The sequence below is a fragment of the Sus scrofa genome, chromosome 15 (assembly GCF_000003025.6).
Source record: "Sus scrofa isolate TJ Tabasco breed Duroc chromosome 15, Sscrofa11.1, whole genome shotgun sequence".
NCBI lineage: Eukaryota > Metazoa > Chordata > Mammalia > Artiodactyla > Suidae > Sus > Sus scrofa.
This window is the reverse complement of record NC_010457.5, coordinates 113,675,109-113,697,982: the sequence shown is the minus strand read 5'-3', so window position 1 is coordinate 113,697,982 and position 22,874 is coordinate 113,675,109. Positions and strand designations below refer to the sequence as shown.

The 22,874-nt window shown below is 36.3% G+C and overlaps 1 long non-coding RNA gene across 2 annotated transcripts in view; it reads right to left on the bottom strand.

The window, feature by feature from the left end:
- LOC106506349 overlaps positions 1-22,874 on the bottom strand; it is a 333,193-nt gene that overhangs the window by 10,573 nt on the left and 299,746 nt on the right. Inside the window, exons 3-4 of one of the 2 annotated variants that reach the window (XR_002339158.1) lie at positions 11,573-11,668; positions 9,943-10,923 (exon numbers count right to left, since the gene is read on the bottom strand). The exons of the other annotated variant lie outside the window; for it this stretch is intronic. This is a non-coding gene — a long non-coding RNA (uncharacterized LOC106506349). Of the gene's footprint in view, positions 1-9,942; positions 10,924-11,572; positions 11,669-22,874 lie in introns of those variants that run through there. 2 annotated transcript variants of the gene reach the window in all.

Genomic DNA, 22,874 nt, shown 5'->3' with positions numbered 1-22,874 from the left:
ACCTACTGACCATCAAGAAAACGAATACGGACAGATATAAGGCAGAAACTCTCTTAAGATGCTTTGCTTCTTTCAGGTGTTGCTCTCCTCTCTAGTAAATCTGAACATGATTATTTTAACTTACTTTCTCCTGGCAAAATACATTTTTTCTGCTTGGAGATTTGATATATTAACTTTGACCTGTTCATTACAAAGCCAACAACCTCTGGGGACCTTAATACTGGGATTGGTAACAGGTATGACAGGATCAAACCTGCAGCTGTTGTATAAGGATCAAGTAAGTTGGTGTTGGCACTAAGGATCATTGTAATACCCTAAATGAAACAACTGTTACCGAACTCACCTATAAATAGAAACTCTTGGTGAGGAATTACAGCAATGTGAAAAATCTGAGTCCACACTGACATTTTCATCCTAGATAATAGCATCACAGATTAGTAGTTAGCCTAACTGATGTTTATTGCTACCTCTGGGAAAGATATTTTGGGTATTGTAGAAAGCAATCACTTCTGCTTATTTTTATTCTTACATTAACTGCCCTGGAATCCATTAGTACTCATTACTGGACTGGGAAGGTTAGTTGCTGAGAAGGGTAAGGTGGCCTGAGGGTTTTAAAAATTCAATTAGATAATTTATTCTCAAAAAGAATATCTTAAACTTTCATGTAGTTGTCTCAAGAGGAACATTTCTTGTGAGTTATGGGCTCTATATCACCCAAGGCCCGGCTATGAAAAGCAAAAAAATCAGGTATTTGTAAAAGAGATGATTTGATACAAGGAATTAGTTAAACAAGATGTTTGAAGATTGAAAGAGTAAAATGGATACAGAGTAAAAGGGTAAAAAACTAAAAGGGATACGTCAATATCATGAGTGGCAGAAAGCAGCTCTAATCCTGTGATTGAAAGGACAAGGAAGAGATGGAGTTATCAAAACCTGGAGCTTAAAGGAAGGGCTCTTATAGAGTTGGGGTTGGAAACTCTGAGGAGGGCAGCAACAGCTGTTGCTTATGTCCAAAGAAGCTGGAGATTAAAGCAGTTCTTTACTGTTGGAGGGAAGCTGACAGGACTTGGAAAGAGAAGTAGAGTCCCTCTGCCCTTTATCCAGCTTTCCAGTATCCTTTTTCTCTCATTGACAGAACTACAAGAAAGCCACAAGCAAGAAAGGCTAGTCAATGTATTTTGGAGACTCTAAATCCTAGCATCTCAGAAAAGAAAATAGAAAGCTAAGCTTGGGCCAAAGAAGCAATAGCTCTATAAGTAGCCCAGATTCTTGGCAATTTGATTTATAAGTATGGTTGAATTTGGTTGATTTGAAGGGGTAGTCTATACTTTTTTTAAGACTACAAATTGTTACTTTTCTAAAATTATCAGGTTCTTGCCTTATTAAAAACTTAAATATTTATTTTCCTATTAAGCTATGCTAGTGTTTTTTGTTGTAAAGAGATTGTGTATGTGTGGACTCCCTTCTGTTTATTTCAAATATTTACGTACCATTATTCAGATAGAATCCTATTTCCATTACCATAGCTTTATGATTGGTCTTGGCCTTGCTGTGTCTTTAATTTTTTATATGAATCTTGGAATTGGCTTGTGTATGTCTACGAAAATTCTGCTAGGATTTTGATTGATATATCAACTATATCAATTTAGGTAGAATTTACATCTAGTAGTTTAGAGACTTTCAACCCATTTAACATGAAATTTATTTAGGTCCTTGAATATTTAAACAATGCTTTGTCATAGTTTTCAGAAAAGTCTTGCATATAGTTTATTAATAATATTCTGAGATACTTTGTTTTTGATAAAATTATAAATGCTATTTTTAAAATGTTTGTTTTCCACTTATCTGTTGCTAGTTTATAAAAAAATAACTGACCATATATCCTGTGAACTTGCTAAATTCACTTATTAGTTCTTGCAGTTTGAGGATTCTTTTTTTTTCTAAATTCACAATCCTGTTTTCTTTGTATAGTGACAGTTATGCTTACTTTTCACTTCAGATTTCCCTCTGTCTCTCTCCCAGACTCTGTCTTAGTATCTCTTTCCTCTTTTTCTTTCTTTCTTTTACATTATTTCATGAGCTAGGTCTTCTAATCAATGTCAAACAAAAATGGTGATCATGTACATCCTTGTATTTTTCCCTTCACCTTAGGGGAAAAATATTTAATATCTCAGGGTTAAGTCTGATGTTACCTGAAAGTTTTTATAAATACTCTCTATCAAACTGAAGAAGTTTCCTTCTATTTCTATTGCTGAGAGATTTTTTTTTAATGAAAGGTGTTAAATTTTATTAATACTTTCTATAAATCTAAGAAAATCAATGATTTTTTTCCTTTACTAAGGCAATGAGATGAATAACGTTAATGCTTTTTTCTAACGTTAAAGCAAACTTATAATTCTGAAATAAATTCTATCTGGTCATGAAAATGTATGCATTTAATATACCACTAAATTCTCATTGCTAGTACTTTGATAACATTTTGCATATGTTCATATTTGGCATGGGCCTGCAATTTTCTTTTTCTGTAATTACAATACATGTAAAATCCTTGCAGGGTATTCATTTTAATAATCTGGGCATAAAAAAAGTGTTGAGAAATATATATATATATTTTTTTTATCCTTTTGTGATTTCTTGGGCCGCTCTCGCTGCATATGGAGGTTCCCAGGCTAGGGGTCTAATCAGAGTCGTAGCTGCCAGCCTACGCCAGAGCCACAGCAACGCGGGATCAGAGCCACGTCTGCAACCAACACCACAGCTCACAGCAACGCCAGATCCTTAACCCACTGAGCAAGGCCAAGGATCGAACCTACAACCTCATGGTTCCTAGTCAGATTCGTTAACCACTGCACCACGACGGGAACTCCCAAGAGTTGATAAACATTTTAACTTTCTCTTTATTCTGAGTTTAAGATAGAGTGATATTTTATTTGTTAGAATTCACCAGTGCATTCATTCATCCAGGTATAGCACTTTGTTTTGAGAAGGGAATTTTTTGAAGCACTGATGTAATATATTAGTATATTTATCATATATAAAATACATATTTTCTTTTATGAATTTTAATACGGTAAATTTTTCAAGGAATTTGCAGACTTCAAAACTGTCAAATTTATTGACAATTTACTCAGGGTATAGTCTTATCTTTTATGTCTATAGGAACTATGGTGAGATTTTGTTTATCATTCCTGATATTGCTATTTTTCACACTTTTATCTCAATGCCTTCTAATAAGGTTTTATTATTTACAAAGAAAGAATTTAGGTTTCGTTGATATTCTCTATCAAATGTCTCATTTCTTTTTCATTATTTATCTTTATTATTTCTGCTTTTGATTTACTTAGATATTTTTGCTGTTATTTTTTAGTTTCTTGAGATTAAAGCTTAGATAACTGATTTTGAAAAGTGTTTTTCTTCTTTTAGTGTATGTATTTAAAGCTAAAAAATAATCTCCTCTAAGTACTGCTTTAGCTGCATCCTACAAACATTGGTGTATGCGTGTTTCTCTTATTTCATTCAAAATATTTTCTATTTCCATTGTGATTTTTATCTTTGGTAAATAGATTATCTATACACGTATTGCCTAATTTTCAAACATATTGGTATTTTTTTAAATTATCTTATTTGTGATTTCTCCTTTAATTCTTAGTATTTGGGGTGCATACTCCATATAATGTCCTTTAAAATTTATTGAGATTTGTTTTGTGATCCAGCATACTGTAAATTTTTGTGAATGTTTTATAGATACTTAAAAGCAATCCACATATTGTAGTTGCTTTGTAAATTGCAAATGTGAATTTGGTCAAATGAGTTAATAATATTTTCAAATATTCTATAACTTCCTAATATTCCCAATAGTTTTAGTCTTTTGTTTTGTTTTTGTTTTTCTGTTGGTCATGCTATGGCATGTGAGAGTTCCTGAGCCAAGGAATGAACCTGTGACATAACAATGACAATGCCAGATCCTTAACCCACTGAGCCACCTGGGAACTCCTAGTTTTATCTGTTTATTCATTTAATTTCTGAGAAAGATATGTTAAAATTTCCAACTATGATTGTAGAGTGCCCATTTACCTTTTCAGTTCTATCATGTTGCTCTATATACTTTGTTATCAGCTATATACACACTTAAGATTATGTTTTCCTTTTGAACTGACCCTTTTATCACTACATAATGCTACTCTCTATAATTGGTAATTAAATGAAATTGCCTTGAATTAAAGTAAACTCTATCTGATATTTATATAACCACACCAGCTTCCTTGTTTTTCCCATGATACATCTCTTTCTGTATTTTACTGTATAAGTATTGTCATATTTATACAAGAATCTTTACTCTAAACATGTTTTTAATGCAGACTGGACATTTCTACCTTGTACTTGATGTATGTATTTGTACTCCACTGCTACAATAACAAACTACCACCAAGTTAGAGGCTTAAACAGCAAAAACTTACTATTCTACAGTTCTGTAGATTAGAAGTCCTATACAGGTCTCTCTTTGAACTAAAATCTAAATGTCAGCAATCCTATTCTTTTCAGGAGACTCCAAGGAAGAAGCTGGGTCCTTGTTTTTCCAGATTCTAAAATCTACCTTCATTCCTTACACCAGTCTCTTCATACATTTTTTTTTCAATTTATCAATTTATTTATTTATATTTTTCTTTTTATGGCCATACCTTTGTCATATGGAAGTTCCAAGGCTGTGGGTAGAATCTGAGCTACAGCTGCAGGTCTACACCACAGCCACAGCAACAACAGATCCGAGCTATATCTGAAACTTACCCTACAGCTTACAGCAATGCTGGATCCTTAACTCACTGAGTGAGGCCAGGGGTCAAACTTGCATCCTCACAGACAGCTTAACCTGCTGAGCCACAATGGAAACTCTTATCTTTCCATTCTTAAAATTAGCAATATAGCATCTCTTTGACCCTAGTTTCATCATCACATCTTTTTTTCCGACTCCATCTGAAAAAGGTTCTCCATTTTTAAATTTTCATGTGATTCTATTGGTCCCATTCAGATAATACAAAATAACCTTAACATCACCAAGACCATAATCTTAACCACTTCTGCAAAATCCCTTTTGCTAAAGTAACATATACACAAATTCCAGAGACTTGATATGAACGTCTTTGGGACTACCACCAAGTATTGATTTAGCTTTTATGCAATTATTGATATGACTGAATTTGTCAATTACTTTGATAAGTTTTTCAGTTTCTGTCTTAGTCTGTGCTGCTGTATAAAGTAAACCAAAAATTGAGTGGCTTAACAACAAACAAACATTCATTTATCTTAATTCTAGCGGCTCAGAAGTCCAAGATCAGAGTGGCAACATAGTTGTGTTAGAGGGAGAACTCATTTCCTGGTAAGCAGATTATCTTCTCATTGTATTCTCACACTGCAGAGAGCAGAGAAAGTGAGACCATTTTCCCAGCCTCTATCAGGTCCATTCTCATGACCTAATTACCCTGTAAAAACTCCACCTGCAAATACCATCACATTTGGGATTTATGCTTCATCATATGAATTTTGAGGGGACACAAACATTCAGTCCATGGCAATTTCTTAGTAACTGTTCTGTTTATATTTCCCTATGGTCAGATTTGAAAAATTATATTTTTAGAAAATTATTTTCATCAAGATTCTTCTAGTTCACTCTTTATGGAGGGGAGCCACATAAACTCTTAAATGTCCTTAATATTCTCTGTGCCTTAAATATATATTTGTCCATTTTTAACTAATTAATTCTGATATTTCTCATAACCTTCTTGCTTTGGTTAGATAATGTGTTGTAAACTAAGTGTGTATTTATTTAAAAGAGGAAGCTACGTAGCTGTCTTCATACTTTCACCACCATTTTCCCAAGACATTAATTTTAGTACTGTCTTTATTTCTTCCTTTAAAATCATCTAATACTTTAAGGACAATTTTGTCTTTTCCTAGTGCGTGCTTCTCCCTTATTCCAAGCAAAAAAAAAAAACCAAACCAACCCCCCCCCAAAAAAAACAAAGAAAACCCCACACAGTTTCTTTCTATTTATGCTTCTGTCTTCAGTTCCTTCAGTTTAACGATGGCCAGATTAACCATCTGCTCCATAGCCAACACAGAATAGCTGCCCAGCCGTTAATTGCTAGAAAGTGTAACCTTAAACTCATTTCTCAGCAATACTTGAGGAAAACAACAGTTTGGAAGGAATTCTTGAACTTCAGGCACCTACCCATGCATCTGAATACTGTAAGATTTCTCCAGATGAAACAATAGACCTACAGAGAGTTGCACACCTGGTCATATCATTTTTGTCTTTCACAGAACTACTCTCAGTGACTTCCAGTTTGGCAAGATGCTGGTGACTTATGTTGAGCAACATTTCTAAAAAACAGTCTGTGAACCTGTTAGTGTCCCCTCTAGAGGTGTGTTTGCACACACTCCGTACTGCACTTTGTGCAGTTTCCACATGAGAACACAAAAGACCAGATTCTTTTCCTCTGGACACAGTATGAAGTGTAAGTCTCCTTCTGAGTAAGTGATCAGTTTTTTATCAGAGGAATTTTCAGGTGTTTGCAAATGACTTTTTTTTTCTTGCTTAGACTTCTGGAAAGATCTTAGTCAATGTAAAGGCACGCTTTTGGTGAATTTATGACATAAATGTTGGGTAGTAATTGTACTCACCTTCCATCTTATCTTTTTATTCCTATTTTTTTTCTTTCATTTTCCTCCAATATTTTCAAACATGGGATTTTTTCTTCTATTTGCAACTGAAATCACCCCTGATTATTAGACATCCTATACATTAAATATGACAATCACCTAATACAAGTGATTCACTTTCTAGTTTTCTCACTTGTTTTTATTTTAATACTCATGGTTTACATTTTTTGAATGAACTGAGGTAGGTGAATTAATAATTAGATTATTATATTAATTTGGATTCCTTAAATACAGAGAAATTGAATCTGTCTAACTTCAATAATAAAGAATAAGTATAGTAGCAGTTCACACACACACAATCTGGGAGAAGTTTGTTTGGAAACTGATAGAAACTAAAGCTGCAATGAAACGAGGATTTTGGAAATAAGTTTTAGAGCAGAAACAGTCTTTGGTTGAATTACATCATCTCCAAATTTTTCCTCTGACTTCATCCCATGCTCAAAATGCAGACCTCTAGAGGAAAGCATTTGGCTAGCTAATTGTGAGTCACATGTTCCTACCATCAGATGTACTAGGCTGGGCAGCAGAAGTATTGTGCCACTTGAGCTTCCATGGTAGGAGGTAAACACCTAGTTTCAAACTTCCACTAAGAATACACACAGAAAAAAAGAGGAAATCTTCTGAAAAGAAATTGATGTGCTGCTGGGAAGAAGGAATAGGTGCCGAAGGACTGAAGCAAAAAAATGTCATCCATGATAAAATAAGATACAATTTGATCTGCAACTTTTGTTTATTACCATTGGTGACAAAAAAACAGGAAGAGATGCTGCAGAGAGGAAAGGTCTATCAAGCACATCCTCCTTCCCAATTTGAGAATCAGCCACAGAAGCTGAAGGGATGTGGGGTAGACAGAAATTAGTACTGTATCCTCAATTCTGAAAAACAGGGAGGACTTTATTTTTGGAAAATTCTGCTTATGGACACACAGAGATAATGTAGAAAAAGCACAGGTTGGAGTCATAAGCTCTAGATTTAAATTCTGGCTATGACTTTTACAAACTGTCTAACTTTATTTTACCCTATCTGTCCCTCAAATACAAGTACTGAATGGAAACAGTACTCACCTTACTGGCTTGTTTGTAAGAATTTAATAAAATTATGCAATAAAAATTCTTGGCATATGTCGGAAGTTTCTGTCATGGATCAGCAGAAACGAATCTGACTAGCATCCGTGAAGAGGCAGGTTTGATCCCTGGCCTCACTCAGTGGGTTAAGGATCTGGCATTGCCATAAGCTGTGGTGTAGGTCACAGATGCAGCTCAGGTCTGATGTTGCTGTGGCTGTTGTGTAGGCAGCAGTTATGGCTCCAATTTGACACCTAGCCTAACCCCCATATGCTGTGGGTGCGCCCTAAAAAAATTCTTGACCCATGCAAGCTGCTTTCATTCCCCAAAACACATCTGATTTTGCTTGAGACAGAAATTCATATGTATATACAGATTGTCCATTGCTCATAACTGACCAACTTTCATAAGTAAATTCTAGTATAAAAACCTGTGCAGTTTGTCCAGAACCACCAAATATTACTTGTAGTTACACATATCAATCTCATTTTTTATTGTTTTCATGCATGTTGTAGCTAGTCTTACTTTTGAGGGATTTTACAAATAATATGAATTCCATGATGTTCAATTAATGCAAAAGCAATGTTATTGCCAGGAGTTCTATAAGAAGTCATAATAATAGAAATATTTTCCATGAGCCCTCTTACACTGTTGATGAGAATGTAAATTTTTGTAGCCACTGTGGAAAACAGTATAGAGGTTTCTCAAAAAACTAAAAATAGAACCGCCATATGATACAGCAATCCCACTCCTGGACATATACCCAGACAAAAGTATAATTTGAAAAGAACATGCACCCCCTGTATTCATAGCAACACTATCTACAATAGCCAACACATGGAAACAACCTAAATGTCCATTGATAGATAAGTGGATGAAGAAAATGTGGTACATGTATACAATGGAATACTACTCGCCATAAGAAAGTATGAAATAAAGCCATTTGCAGCAACATAGCTGAACCTAGAGATTATTATACTAAGTGAAGTAAATAAGACGAAGAAAGACAAACACCATATGATATCACTTATATGGGGAATCTAAAATATAACACAAATCAACATCTCTACGAAACAAAAACAGACTCACATGTAGAGAACAGACTTGTGCTTGCCAAAGGGGAGGGTAGAGTAGGGAGGCAAGGAATGGGAGTTTGGGGTTAGCTTGTGCAAACTATTACATATAAGAGGGATAGATATAAGATCGTACTGTATAGCACAGGGAACTATAGTCAATATCCTGTGATAAGCCGTAATGTAAAACAATATAAGAAAGAATAAATATATATATTGCTTTGTCATACATAAGAAATGAATGCATTAATCAACTATACTTCAATAAAATTTATTTTAAAAAATTTCTCATGATATTGGTAAGAGAAAGTCAAGTGTTGCTACATGTTGTCTCATGAAACTCAGGAAGAAATTGTCTAACAAATTGCACCATCAGGAAAAAAAAAGATATAAAGCTTACTGAAGTTTCAAGGGAAAATATTAACATATAATGAAAGACAGAAACTGGCCCAGCCCTTGGTGAAAACCAAATTGTTGCTATCTGTTGAGTATGAGAAGAATGTCACCTCATATTTTTACCTGGTTTAATTCTCAAAACTCCCGTGTAAATAATATTTAGATGCTGCTTATACTCTGGCTTCTACCTAAAGGTGGATAATTTTTTCCTGAAAACTTTGGACTTCAGGTTTAGTGTTATTACCTCAGGGATTGGATATGTACTGGATTCTCTGTGGTCAATTTGACCCCATCACCGGCCCCATCTATGATGTCTGCGTCACAGAGGAGAAGCTGGGAACCACATTTAACAGAATTCCTTCTCCATCAGGTTTTAATTTAAGAGTCAGCTAATGAGAGACATTTGCAAGAAATCTGGAAAGTGAAAGGCAAGTATAGACCATTAATCTCCAGGGACAGTTATGGTCAGGCATGGAGGCTGGTGTCAGAGGTAACGTTTGAAGCCCAATTCAGTTTACCTTTTAAGAACTAGTTGTTTAAGCGCTGGTGACATCTTCAACCTTTGTTCCTTTTAGCACATAGTAGTTGGGCAATCCTTTATGTTTTTCTAATTTTACATCCAGATATAAATCTGTGTAATCAGTATACATGGAGTGGTTTCCCTTTTCTTGATGGATCCCTGACTACAAGCCAAAATTGCCTTTGAATAAAATAAAGGAGCTGACTGCTAATCTGACTTTATTTTGTAATTTCAGCTGTGGAAAACAACACCGAACAAAAAATAAAAATTGTGGGGCAATGTAATTGTATTCATTTCTGCTCAGACTCTGTTCTTGATGTAGTAAGTCTGGGTAGGACCCAGGGAGATATATTTTAGTCATTTCTCTGAGATGATTCTGTTACAAGTGACGCAAGACTACAACTTTAGAAAAAACAATGTAAGTCATTGGGGTCTATTAAAATTCAACTCCTTCCACAATGCTTTGCGCTTTTTCATTCATTTATTCCTTCATGTGAAAGGAGCAAGTCCAGATCTTAGAGCGGTTGACAGTAGACTATAATTAGAGAGTATCTGTGCCCTAGGACCATAGTAGGAAAATAAGTAAAGGAAAAGCTCAGAATTCCAAACACAGACTTGATTTTTTAACAATTTTCCCCTCTGGTAAAGTGGAAGGAAAAAAGTTGGACCACTAAGTACAAAAAAAAAAGGGGGGGGAATGTAAGTAACAGCACATTTCCCTCAGGAACCTCTAGAAATTTGAACTAGTTTCAAGGAAAGAAGTAGATGTCTCAACCTACTGCTACTTGTCAGTACCCATTGGTGAACTGGAGTTGAGAAATGAAGAAAAGTCTTAATTTAGAAACACCCCTATAAAAAGTTATCTCTTCCCCAATAATCCTACATGATAAAGACCCAAAAAAACTTCAGTGGCATAGAGCTGTAAACATTTATTGTAGCTCATGGGTCTATGGATCAGCTGGGAGGTCTCACTGATTTAGACCAGACTCAGCTGATCCTGACCAGCTAGGTTTATGATACTTTTAGATCAACTGGTGGGTTGGGTCAGAGCCATAGAGCCTACGATGATCTCAGCAATCTGGGTTCTGCTCTACATGGTTTCTCATGTCCCATTAGGTGAACCGGAGTTCATTTTCTTGGATGAGGTAGCTGTCTGAGAGAAAATGAGAGTTGAGAAAGCCGTTTGAGGTCTCCGTTCAGAAGTGGAATACCATCACTTCCATCACACTTTTTCAACCAAATCGAACTAAAAGGCTGTCTCGAATTCAGGGGCAAAGGATCCTTTAGAGAAGAGAGGCTTTAAAGATGTAAAAGATACACGTATGGGAAAAATAATTGGAACCAGATGGGGTTACATTCTAGCAGGAGAATGTTCTATTGCTGCTGCAGCCTTTTCCTGCTTTTTATATTACAGTTCACTCCCAGTGATCCAGAAAAATGATTCTTGCCATATGTGTGGTCATAATTCAGTAAAATTATTTTCTTATTCAGCTAATAAAGCAATGAAAACTGAATAACAGTACTCCGGTCCACTTGAGATCTAGGGGAAAGAAAAGCATCACACTTCACATATAGGCTTCAGTGTCAAGGTAATACTAACTACAGATTACACGCTCTGCCAATAATTCATATTACAGTCTTGATAATCTTCAGAGTTCCTCATCAGTAGCTAAGAGACAAGAGAATGGGTTTGGTTTTGTCTCCTTCCCCCTATGTTTCAAGTTAAAAGAAGGGGCAAACCAGATTTCTTACACAAAATACAAAGAGAGAAAGGTAAAAAGAGGGTATGAGTGGGCACTTACTCTCAGTAGTAGTGGAAAGTAAACTTGTGATTCTGCCCAAGATTATGATTTTTCCCTTATATGGCAGTTGTCCTTTAATATCATCTGCAGGTTGTTCTGATCCAGATCAATAAAAGAGAAATAAGTGATTTGGTAAAGATAGGTGAACAAGGCCATTTTAATTCACTAAACTTATTAGGGAAGACATCAACTAGCATGTAATGAAGCAGGTAATGGAAATTATGTCTCCATTTTCCCTTTTTTTGCACCACTTCTTTCTGTCTCCAACTTCCTCCACACACCCCCAGATTTCTCAGCCTATTCCTTATCCTGCCATTATGTCATGATTCCCAACTGCCAGATGATAGTTAGACCCTTGAGCTATTTTGCATCTAATAAACAAATTTAGTAAAATATTATCTTCTAAAGAATCAAGGAAGTTTTCAGGGGACCTGGTTTATACAATACAGCAAAGGGTCACTAAATCATTGTAGCATGCAGGTCGTTCAGCTTTAATTTAGTGGGTTTTTTACAATATAAATTCAGTCTATATTTTATTTTCTCTAAGGAATTTTCTACAGGGAAATTCCCTCTTCTGAACACTAGCATCGATTTGGCAGCGGGATACATGCTAAACTGACACAGGTCTAATTTTTTTAAATGTGCTAATATTTCTTATTGGTTGTATCTATCCGAGATCCATAGCAGCATAACATATAAAAATATCAGTCTCTGCTACTATCAGTAGAAAATTCTTCCACTTACACATTCTTCTTTATTCTAGCTCTTATTATATCCTCTGTATGAGGTATTGTTGACTTGTTCTTTTAACTTGCTAAATTAAACATATTAAGGAAGACATCATCTAGCATGTAATGAAGCAGGTAATGGACATTCTTTTTCCACCTATTTTGTACCATTTCTTTCTGTCTCCAGACTCCCCGACCCCACCCCAAAGTCCTCCATCTATTCTTCATCCTGCCGTTACTGCTTTCTAGGTCTAAAAATAAGAAGAAACAGCTTTCAGACAAAGTGGCATGCAATTGATAAGTTTTAATAAATGACATCTACACCTGGTGTTTATTGTGCCAGGATGCATAAAGTCTCAATATAACATGCTGTCATCCACAGAGGCCTCATTAGGCTGTTAGCTACTTTCAAATGATGGTATTCTTTAAAATACAAAACATATTTATATTGCCCCTCATGACACATCTCTAGTTACTCTCAGTACTTGCTTTGGGAATTTGGCATAAGTAACATAAATATAGAGAGGAATTGTTGCCTCGTGTGTTCCTGCTTGTGTCCTTAGCCGTACTCATCCTCAGAACAGAATGGGAAATGGTCTGGTTCAGCTTCCATTTGCCTTCCTAATATCTTAAATCAATAAATACCATCATTCATCTATCCTTAGTGATCATAAAATAAAAGTGTATCTTATAACTAATGGCGACCTAGATTCAATAAATTATAGTGCTAAGCCTATTATTTCCTGTTCTTTTCTCTCTCTACCAGCATTCCTCCAGTGACGTTACCTGTGAAGCAAGACTGCCTTGCACCAGACTGAGGAGCTATGTAAGGGAACTGCATGTAATTTAAGGAAAGCATATGATGGAAAAAAAAAAAAAACAGCACTGCCATTTAAATGATATACTGTAAATGAATGTCAGCTTTTATTTACATAGTAAATATGATTGAAATTTAACATGCACTTTTTTAAAAAGACTGAATTTGGTTAAGATGGTTTCAGAATATTTCTCTAGTTTATGTATTTCAAAGGGTCTCTGGAATTTTCATTCAGCCTCTTCCTCCTGTACAGTGGCACTGCCTTTACACTTGGAGGACGTGAGGGTAAAAGATGAATTATTCTACGTAGTTCCATGAACACAACTAGGAAAGATGCACATCAGCCATGAGTAACCAGATTTTGGATCAATGTCAGATGGAACTTTCTAGCTCTCTAGACTCCTCAATATAGAGTGATCTTGTGAAATCATGAGGTCCTTATCTCTGCAGGCATTTGAAACACAAGCTGCCACTACTTCTGCAAGCAATTATGATGAGCTGATTCCTCCTTGGGTGATAAATGAAGGACAAAAGGAACTATCCACTCCATACTCAGATTCAAAGATTCTGCAGCATGACAAATATAAAAAGGCATGCATTCTATATTTAGAAGATAAGGCCTGGCCTGGGAGTTCCCTTTGTGGCGCAGTGGAAATGAATCCGACTAGTATCCATGAGGACGCAGGTTCAATCCCTGACCTTGCTCAGGGGGTTAAGGATCTAGTGTTGCCATGAGCTGTGGTGCAGGTTGCAGACATGGCTCAGATCCTTTGTTGCTGTTGCTGTGGCTCCAATTCGACCTCTAGCCTGGGAACTTCCGTATGCCACAGGTGCTGCCATAAAAAGAAAAAAAAAAGAAAGAAAAGAGAAAAAGTCCTTACTCCAAAATTATTTGTCATTTCTTCAATCAAAACAAGAAAACACAAACAATATTTCTTTTCTTTACTATCTATGATATTGCTCTGTTTTATATTCAAATGTGGCCTCATTTTTTTTCCCCTCCTTCAATCTGTGCTTAAAATTACACTGTTGAAGATATATCTTTAAAAATAGCTCCAGGTTACTCTATAGAAACTGCTGACCTCACTAAAATAAAAATAAAAGTAAAAACTATAACTCCTGAAATAGTAGCAGCTATTGTTCAGAATACTGCCTTGATGTGGTTGGGGAAAAATTTAAAGTGTGTATTACTCTGAAGAGGACCTAGTAATATCAAAATATAGATGAGTATAACTCTAGCGGGTAATAAAATTCCTCCAAATCCTGACATGCATTTACAGCCTCATTCACAGTTTTCCCATTTCATTTCATACAATATAGTGCATGAATTGAACTCTTATAAATCTTACTTTTCTGGCTTCTGTCCTGTTTTGTATTTTTATACACTCTCTCCCATCTCCATCCCTTTAGTTCCTAGTTTCCTGTGTTTACCAATCACAAAGCTACACAGATGTCTGCAATCAGGCTTGCTCTCAGAAACTGTTTTATTGAACCCTGATTATCACACACTCAAATTTTAACCTGCTTCATGCAAGCAGAAAGTTGATCCTAGTCAGTGTGGGAGAAAATCACCCGACTGATGACAGCCGACCGTGCCCACAGGTGGAAGTGCTTTCCCCAGAAAGTGGTTGTCAATGATCTGGGAGTTCCCATTGTGGTTCAGTGGCTTAAGAACCTGAGACAGTGTTGGTGAGGATGTGGGTTCGATTCTTGGACTCATTCAGTGGGTTAAGGATCTGGTGTTGCTGCAAGCTGCAGTATAGGTCACAAATGAGGCTAGGGTCTGGCATTGCTATGGCTGTGGTATAGGCTGGCAGCTGCAGGTCTGATTAGACCCCTGGTCCAGAAACTTCCATATGCTGTAGATGTAGCCCCCCCCCAAAGAAAAAGTATACGCTGATCTGAATAGCAAAACTGAGTCGCACTGGCTGACCTTAGGTGAGATCAGCCTATCAGCCTACACACTCTAAAGTGACTCTATCTACAATGTCATGCACTGTTGTAACCTAAATCCCTGGTAACAGGCTAGAACATTCTATTCATTGCAAAACCTCCAAAGGGAAAAATATATATCATGAGGTGTTTTGGCTTGTTTACTTCTTGATTTTTCTTAATAGATTCTATTAAAAAATCTATACTATATTGACAACAAACTTGTAACGAGTATAATCAGCCCATTTTATGGATCTCTAAATCTATTTTTCTTTCTATTTTTTTCTCCAGACATTTACTGCTTCTCCAACATACTGTATTGAATCTGATTGATTACAGGTTACTTTCTAGGGTGTATAAGTCTAAACTTCTGATTTTGCTGAAAGAACTAGCAGAGTCCACCCACAGACAGACACAAAGAGCAGAATTCAGCTAAATTTCCTCCACCTACCCCAACCACTTGTTCATCTAAAACCTAGCTTCTCCATCTGCAAAACAAGTCCTCTAGAACCAGAATGATTTGTTTTCAAACTAGGGTTACAAATATGTATAGGATGATTTATTAACTTATCTTGAAAATAAAGTATAGAATACCACTTATTTCCAGTTACTTTAGGGAAGTTGCCGATGGTTACAAAGCAAATATGGTATAGCAGGCATCCCAGTTAGGTTTAACCTGTGACTTAGATAACTTCATATATGCAGTTAAGAGCTGTTCCCTTCTCTTAGCTCTATTTATGTTCACTAATTGCCTTATGGACTGAAATATATCAAAAACAAAGCAATGACCTTCCCTAACAGAAGAGCAACCTGAGATATTTACCAGCATGGGGCTCTGGTACTAGAACACTCTTCCGTGCACCAGTCACCAAAGAAAGTCCTCAAGTCATCAAAAAAGAGTTTGCTTCAGGGAGAAAGCATCACGGAACAAGGAAATACACTCAGCAGCAAAGCCCACTGGCTGGAGGGCATTGTGATTTGTGAAGTGCAAGAATTGAGGGCAGGAGTTCCCATCGTGGTGCAGTGGTTAACGAATCCGACTAGGAGCCATGAGGTTGCGGGTTCAATCCCTGGCCTTGCTCGGTGGGTTAAGGATCTGGCGTTGCTGTGAGCTGTGGTGTGGGTCACAGACAGGGCTTGGATCCCACGTTGCTATGGCTCTGGCATAGGCCGGTGGCTACAGCTCCAATTAAACCTCTAGCCTGGGAACCTCTATATGCCTCGGGAGCAGCTCAAGAAGAGGCAAAAAGCCAAAAAGCCAAAAAAAAAAAAAAAAAAAAAAAAAGAATTGAGGGCAAAAATACTTCCCACTCTATCATCCTTTGCCTTGTGTGCAGTCACTAACTTTTGATGGGTCTGTTCCTGGAACAATGAGTGTATCATTACGGTATCATGACGGTCTAAAGATTAGAGGCATTTATCCCATTTTCTCTGCACTGTATACTTTCAGATTATCTTCAATTATAAAAGCACATTGGTAGTCCTAAAATGACTAACACTGAAGTCCAGTCCAACCTGTAGACCTGACCCAAAGTCGAATACAATTTAACTAAAAAAGAAATAAATGTCATGTTTATTGAAAGAGTAAGGTTAAAAAAGTAAGATTATGCCTTGTTTTCTAACACTTTGAAAACAAGAAATCTTCCTGTAAAAACCCTTAACCATGTACCACAGTAGAAAGGAGTGCTACTCTCTTGATTTTGCATTGAACTATCCTGTGTCTGGTACAAGCAGTGATGAAAGTAATTTTAGAAAAGAGGTCAGTGGACTATAAACTTCAGGCCAAACACAATCCACCACCTTGTTATGACTGTTAAATTAGCATTTGTTAAGGAGAGAACAGGGTGCCTGATGGTGAGGCTCCCTTCAACAAAAGACAACAAGAGAAAGTGGAATAGAGCAGTTCATTACCCACAGGTCCTAGAGGAAACACAAGGCATGCCTCAAATTACCAATGTGGAGGTCAGGGAAATTGAAGGCAGAGAGAGAACCAGGATGTGAGGCCAGGGCCTCTAGGAGGGTCAATGGGTAGAGTGCTTTGGGATTCTGGGACCAAGGCAGAACTGATCAATTCAAGCCCCAAACAGAGTTTTTCTAAGCCCAATGGGGGTCTTATTTAAGTGATATACAAGGGGAAGACCTAAAGAGATAGGAGAGACTGTTGATCACAAGAGCTGTTGGGGGATCAAATCAGGAATTCACACTTGCCTGTGACTTTATAATCTATTGTCTAGGACATATATTTACATCAGGGGACTTGTGTCAATTTAAGGCCCCATGGACCACTTGGCCAAACAAAATGAATGCTAAGGCAGAGATACCATGGAGTAACTTAAACACATGAACATTTGTTTTTGTACATAAAGTTTTACTGTAACACAGCCTTGCTCATTTGTTCATATATTGCCTGTGGATGCTTTTGTGCTGCAGAGCAGAATCATTTCAGTAATTGTAATAGTATAGCATGGCCTACTATGTCCAAAATTACTATGAGCCTTTTTCCAAAAAAATTTACCAACTCCTATTGTAGAAGTAAGGCTTATCATTCAACCCAGTTAGCATCAAAATCCAGCCATGGCAGCCAATTTTCTTGTGTAGAACTGACACCCAGTTGCTCTCCTATCCTTTTTTTTTTTTTTTTTTTTTTTTTTTTTACCTTGGATCTGCTATGCTCTGTATTGCAGCATTGTGCGTCTCCTTCTGCCAGTTTCTATGTTGGCCAGCTTCTACCTGAGTTAGGAGAATAAAAGTGTCATGGGAAGATTGGAAAGAAAAAAGCTTGGGTATTGCTCTACTGCCACTTGGCTTCTGGCAGCTTCTTGAGTGACTGCACCTCTTTGTGAATCTCATTCCTGACAGATTCTCTTTGGGTGGCTGTAGCTGCCACCTCTTTGCATTTGGCCATTTCACTTCTGCCTTGTCATTTCAGTTTTGGGATAACCTGGCTTCTGCTGTTGCTAGTATTTGGGTTGCCCTGATCCTTTGTTTAGATTCTCAGTCCTTATATTACTTTAGTAATTACTTCCCTGAATTAAGTTCCCCCTGTTGTAAATGATTGAAGTGCTTTCTACTTTCCTAGTAGACAAGGATCAGACAAGAGGAAGCAAAGCAGCTCGCTTACAGGGTCCTCTTTGTTGTGCTTTCTGGGATGCTAGAAGCTTCAGCGATCCAACTTAGCTAACAGGGATAATGAGCAATAACCATGCATAGTTTGGGATGCATTTAAGTCACATCTCAAGGATTCTCAGAAACACTTCTAGAGTAATTAAATTCCTGTGAACAGGTGGGAGCTTGGTATCAGTGAGACTCAGGCACAAATATTAATGTGACTTCAATTATACTCAGAGTGGTAAAAGCTGAGACATTTAGGTTACAAAATGGATTCCATTTTGAACTGTAGCACTATTGATTTGTCATTATTTGTCATTACACTAATGCCATTCAACATTTTCCTTAAAAACTAATTAACAGAGTTACCATTTCTTCTATGGGAAACAAAAGGGAAAATTGAAGAGGTTTCAATCTGTTGATGTTTCCATTATTGTCATTAAAGATACACATAAACTCAGACCTCAAATGCCCATTGCCAGTTCTAATCTGTTAAAGTCTGGGGGAGTTACAAAGGCCACTATAATTTAAACTCATAGTTTGATAGGAACAGTCAGCCCTAGTTAAATACCATCAATAGCTAATGCAGTTTGGACAGTTTAATTATGTACTTGTCTGAACACTTGTCACACTTCCGGCGACTTCAAAGCAGTGTAGTTGTCTTTGGCACTAAAATCTGCAATGTGTTTTATAATCATTTTTATTAGTGCTTCTTCATATTAGATCACCAGGCAAAAATGAGACATGAAGAGGTTAAGTAACTTGACCAAGGCTAGAATGAACTGACAAGAAAAAATTGAGGCTGATACAATTAGCTAAATGGTTCAAGTAAGATTAAAAGCACATCTTTTATTTTGGGGAGGGAGGAATGGGAGGAGTTTAAATTACTAAGCTAATTATCTGATAATCACTTAACTCTCTCATCTAAGATTAAACCCATGGTCCCCCAGTCAGTGTCAAAATACTTAGTGTATTGTGTAATGCTATATTTTTATTGAAATTACAAACACTTTGCTTTGTGTTTAGAGATTCCAACAGCTTGTTTTTGAAGTTACATATTGCCATCGCCACCTAGTGGACTGATTTGTAATGAAGGCAGGCATAGGACTTGGAAAGGAAAAGGTGGGAACAGATGCTCCTAGACCCATTCTTCTGTTATGTACACCTTCTCTCCATTGCTTCACCTCTAATATTGAAGCTGAAAATTCCATTCTGAATATCAACTCCCAGAGAAGGAAATTCAGAATCATGTTACTAACAGACATGTCTTGCCTCCTCAAGGAGAAACAGATGAATGAAGTTCCCAGTGGCTGGGAAAACATGAACATATGTTAAAGTCATTAATGGCTGTGTTGCTTCCGTTTAGCAGCAAGGTATAATGACACAACTGCTTTGCCTTTTTCTCATTATGGGGTGTTAACAAGGAGAGTAATTATGACAGAAAAGATGGGGATGGCAGTATTCTTTAAATGAGAAGTAAAGGGTAAAAAATGTATTTGTTATTTAAATGTATTTGGTGTTTTTATTATGAGCTATCTCTATTATGTCATGGAGATTAATTGGGACTCTGTTTTTGTGTATTCCTTCTTTCTCAACTGTCCACTTTAGGACAGAATTCTCTTTACTTAAACAGGGGGCTTGTATTGGTCTGTTTCCATGTTAGACAATTTTTCAGGGTCATTTTTGGAGGTTTTCTTTTTTTTTGAAATGTAATATTCTTCACATGTCAAAGGTACTAAAAGTTCATGCCATTGCCTTTAGATACAATGGTGTCTTGTAATTGACAAGCATCTTTATTTTATTTATTTTTTTAAGGTCAGTGCCCATGGCATATGGAGGTTCCCAAGCTAGGGGTCAAATCGGATCCGAGCCACTCCTGTGACCTACACCACAGCTTGTGGCAACACTAGATACTTAACCCACTGAGCGAGGCCAGGGATCAAACCTGTGTCCTCATGGATACTAGTCAGGTTCATCACTGCTGAGCCACAATGGGAAATTCTGATGAACATCTTTAAAAGAAACAATGTTCTTTCTGTTAAATCAGCCCCTCTACATCTGTATCATTTCTTTACATTTGTGACAGTAAAGGCTAGCAGAAAGTATAACTGCAGTATCCACAGCATCTCAAATTTTGTAGTAATTATGATATCCAATAAAGGAGCTAAATCTTCAACATTCCCCTTGTAATTGTTGTAATCTTCTGGTTATTGCACAATTTTGTCTTAAAAATGAAAAATATTTTGCTCCATTACATTGCCATCTTGCATAAAATTTTCTCGTACATCTTCCACTTATTTTCTAATTATTATTAGTTGGAGAAGCATGCTAAAAAAAATCTAACCAAGAGGCACCTGGTGATTATAAGTTATATGAAATAGTGAAATTTAAAATAAGTTTAGACATGAAGCAAATATCTCATGCCCAGCATTTTTCTTCAGTGTGTTAGCATAAAAAGTGTGCATTTGAAACTACTAGGAAGGAGAATGACTTTTTAAAATTCTTGAGATCTGATGATGCATCTACTTAAGAACACCAAATGAGATACATATATTATTAATTTTGATCTCATTTTGATCTCATTATCTTAGATAATATCACATTTACTATTCAGATTGAAAGTGATTCTTTGGGCAATATAATAAAGAAATTACATACACACACACACATATATATATTTACAAAGAATTCCACAGGATGTGAGACACTTGAAAGAAACTTGTAATGTGTTTAAATCTTTAAGCCATTTTGAGTTTATTTTTGTTTGTGGTATGAGGGTGTATTCTAGTTTCATTGATTTACATGCAGTTGTCCAGTTTTCCCAACACTACTTGCTGAAGAGACTGTCTTTTTCATCATTTTATATAATTTGCCTCCTTTGTCAAAGATTAATTAATCATAAGTGTCTGGGCTTATTTCTGGGTTCTCTATTCTGTTCCATTGATCTGTATGTCTGTTTTTGTACCAGTACCACACTGTCTTGATTACAGAATGGCTATCATTAATAAGTCTAAACATAGCAAATGCCAGAGAGGGTGTGGGGAAAAGGGTACCTTCCTCCACTGTTGGTAGGAATGAAAAATTGTTACAACCACTATAGAAAACCACTATAGGTACCTCAGAAAACTAAATATAGAAGTACCATATGATCCAGCAATCCAACTCCTGGGCATATACCCAGACAAGACTTTCATTGAAAAAATGCATGCACCCCTCTGTTCATTGCAGCACTATTCACAATAGTCAAGACATGGAAACAATCTAAATGTCCATTGACAGATGAAAGGATTAAAAAGATGTGGTACATATGCACAACTGAATACTACTCAGCCATAAAAAAAGAACAAAATAATGTCATTTGTAGCAGCATGGATGGAACTAGGGATTCTCATTCTAAGTGAAATAAGTCAGAAAGAGAAAGACAAATAACATATGATATTACTTATATGTGGAATCTAATATGTAGAACAAATGAACTTAGCAGCAGAAAAGAAACAAACTCATGGACATGAAGGAGACACTTGTGGTTGCCAAGGAGGAGAGGGAGGGAATGGGATGGACTGGGAGTTTGGGGTTAGTAGATACAAACTATTGTATTTGGAGTGGATAAGCAATGAGGCCTGCTGTATAGCACAGGGAAATATATCCAATCACTTGTGATGGAACATGATGGAAAATAATATGATAAAAAACTATGAGTTTATCTTATAGTTCAACATTTATGACTTAGTTTTACACCAGTTACTACTTTCTCAATTTTCAGTTATGCAATGTCTCCAACCTTCCTACTTAAATACATTTTCTACTAAATATGTTCTAGTTTTATATTTAAATATTTACTCCTGCCCTGAGTGAGTCTCTTTCAACTAGTCTGTAGCTGCCTTGAATATCTGCTTATTTATTCCCAAATAATATTTAACACAACTTCCTGGTCTGTTCGTATTTGTTCCACTCAACCTGAAGGTGAGGACTGACATTGGTCTATAATTTTAAAGGAAAATGGTAGCTGGCAGAAGTTTGAAAAAAAATATTATATAAAGGAAGAAGTGATCCTATCTCAAAATAGTTAATATCTGGTCTTATCAGTTTATATATATTATCTATATCGCTTTAAAGCAGGCTGCCTACAGAGAATGATTTATCTATGCAAGTTAGGTTTTGCAAGCAGAAGATTTTCCTTGGAGGTGTTTCACAAAATGAGAATCAATATGAAGTGCTTCCACAATCTTCATTTATAAAGAAAAAAAACCTACAAGTCTAAGTAATCACAGATTTTTAATATATGATGCTCATTAGTTCACCTTCTGGGTAACCAGCTCTAAAATTGTTTTCCTCTCACAAAATGTATTCTCTTTTTCTTGCTTCAATGCCCAGATTGAAGAGGTTCAACCTCAGAACAAAGGCTGTTTGAAAATGCATCTCCAATAATTTTGTGCCCTATGAATAAGCTAGTCCATCCATATTGTAAGAATCTATTTTTACTATTCACAGATCTTTTTGGCAATAGGTGATGTGTAAGAGTATGAACTGCATGGCAAAGACCTGCTGTTAGTGCTGGACTGCAACACTCATCTTCTTTGTGCAAGCCTCTAGGCTTAAGTGGAGTAGAATACAATAACCTAATTCAATTAAAAGTGCATCTGGAGGACCATGTAAATTTATGTTCAGTGTTGCTAACTTGTTATGTAGCTTTCAATGTTTCTTATCATGACCCTCT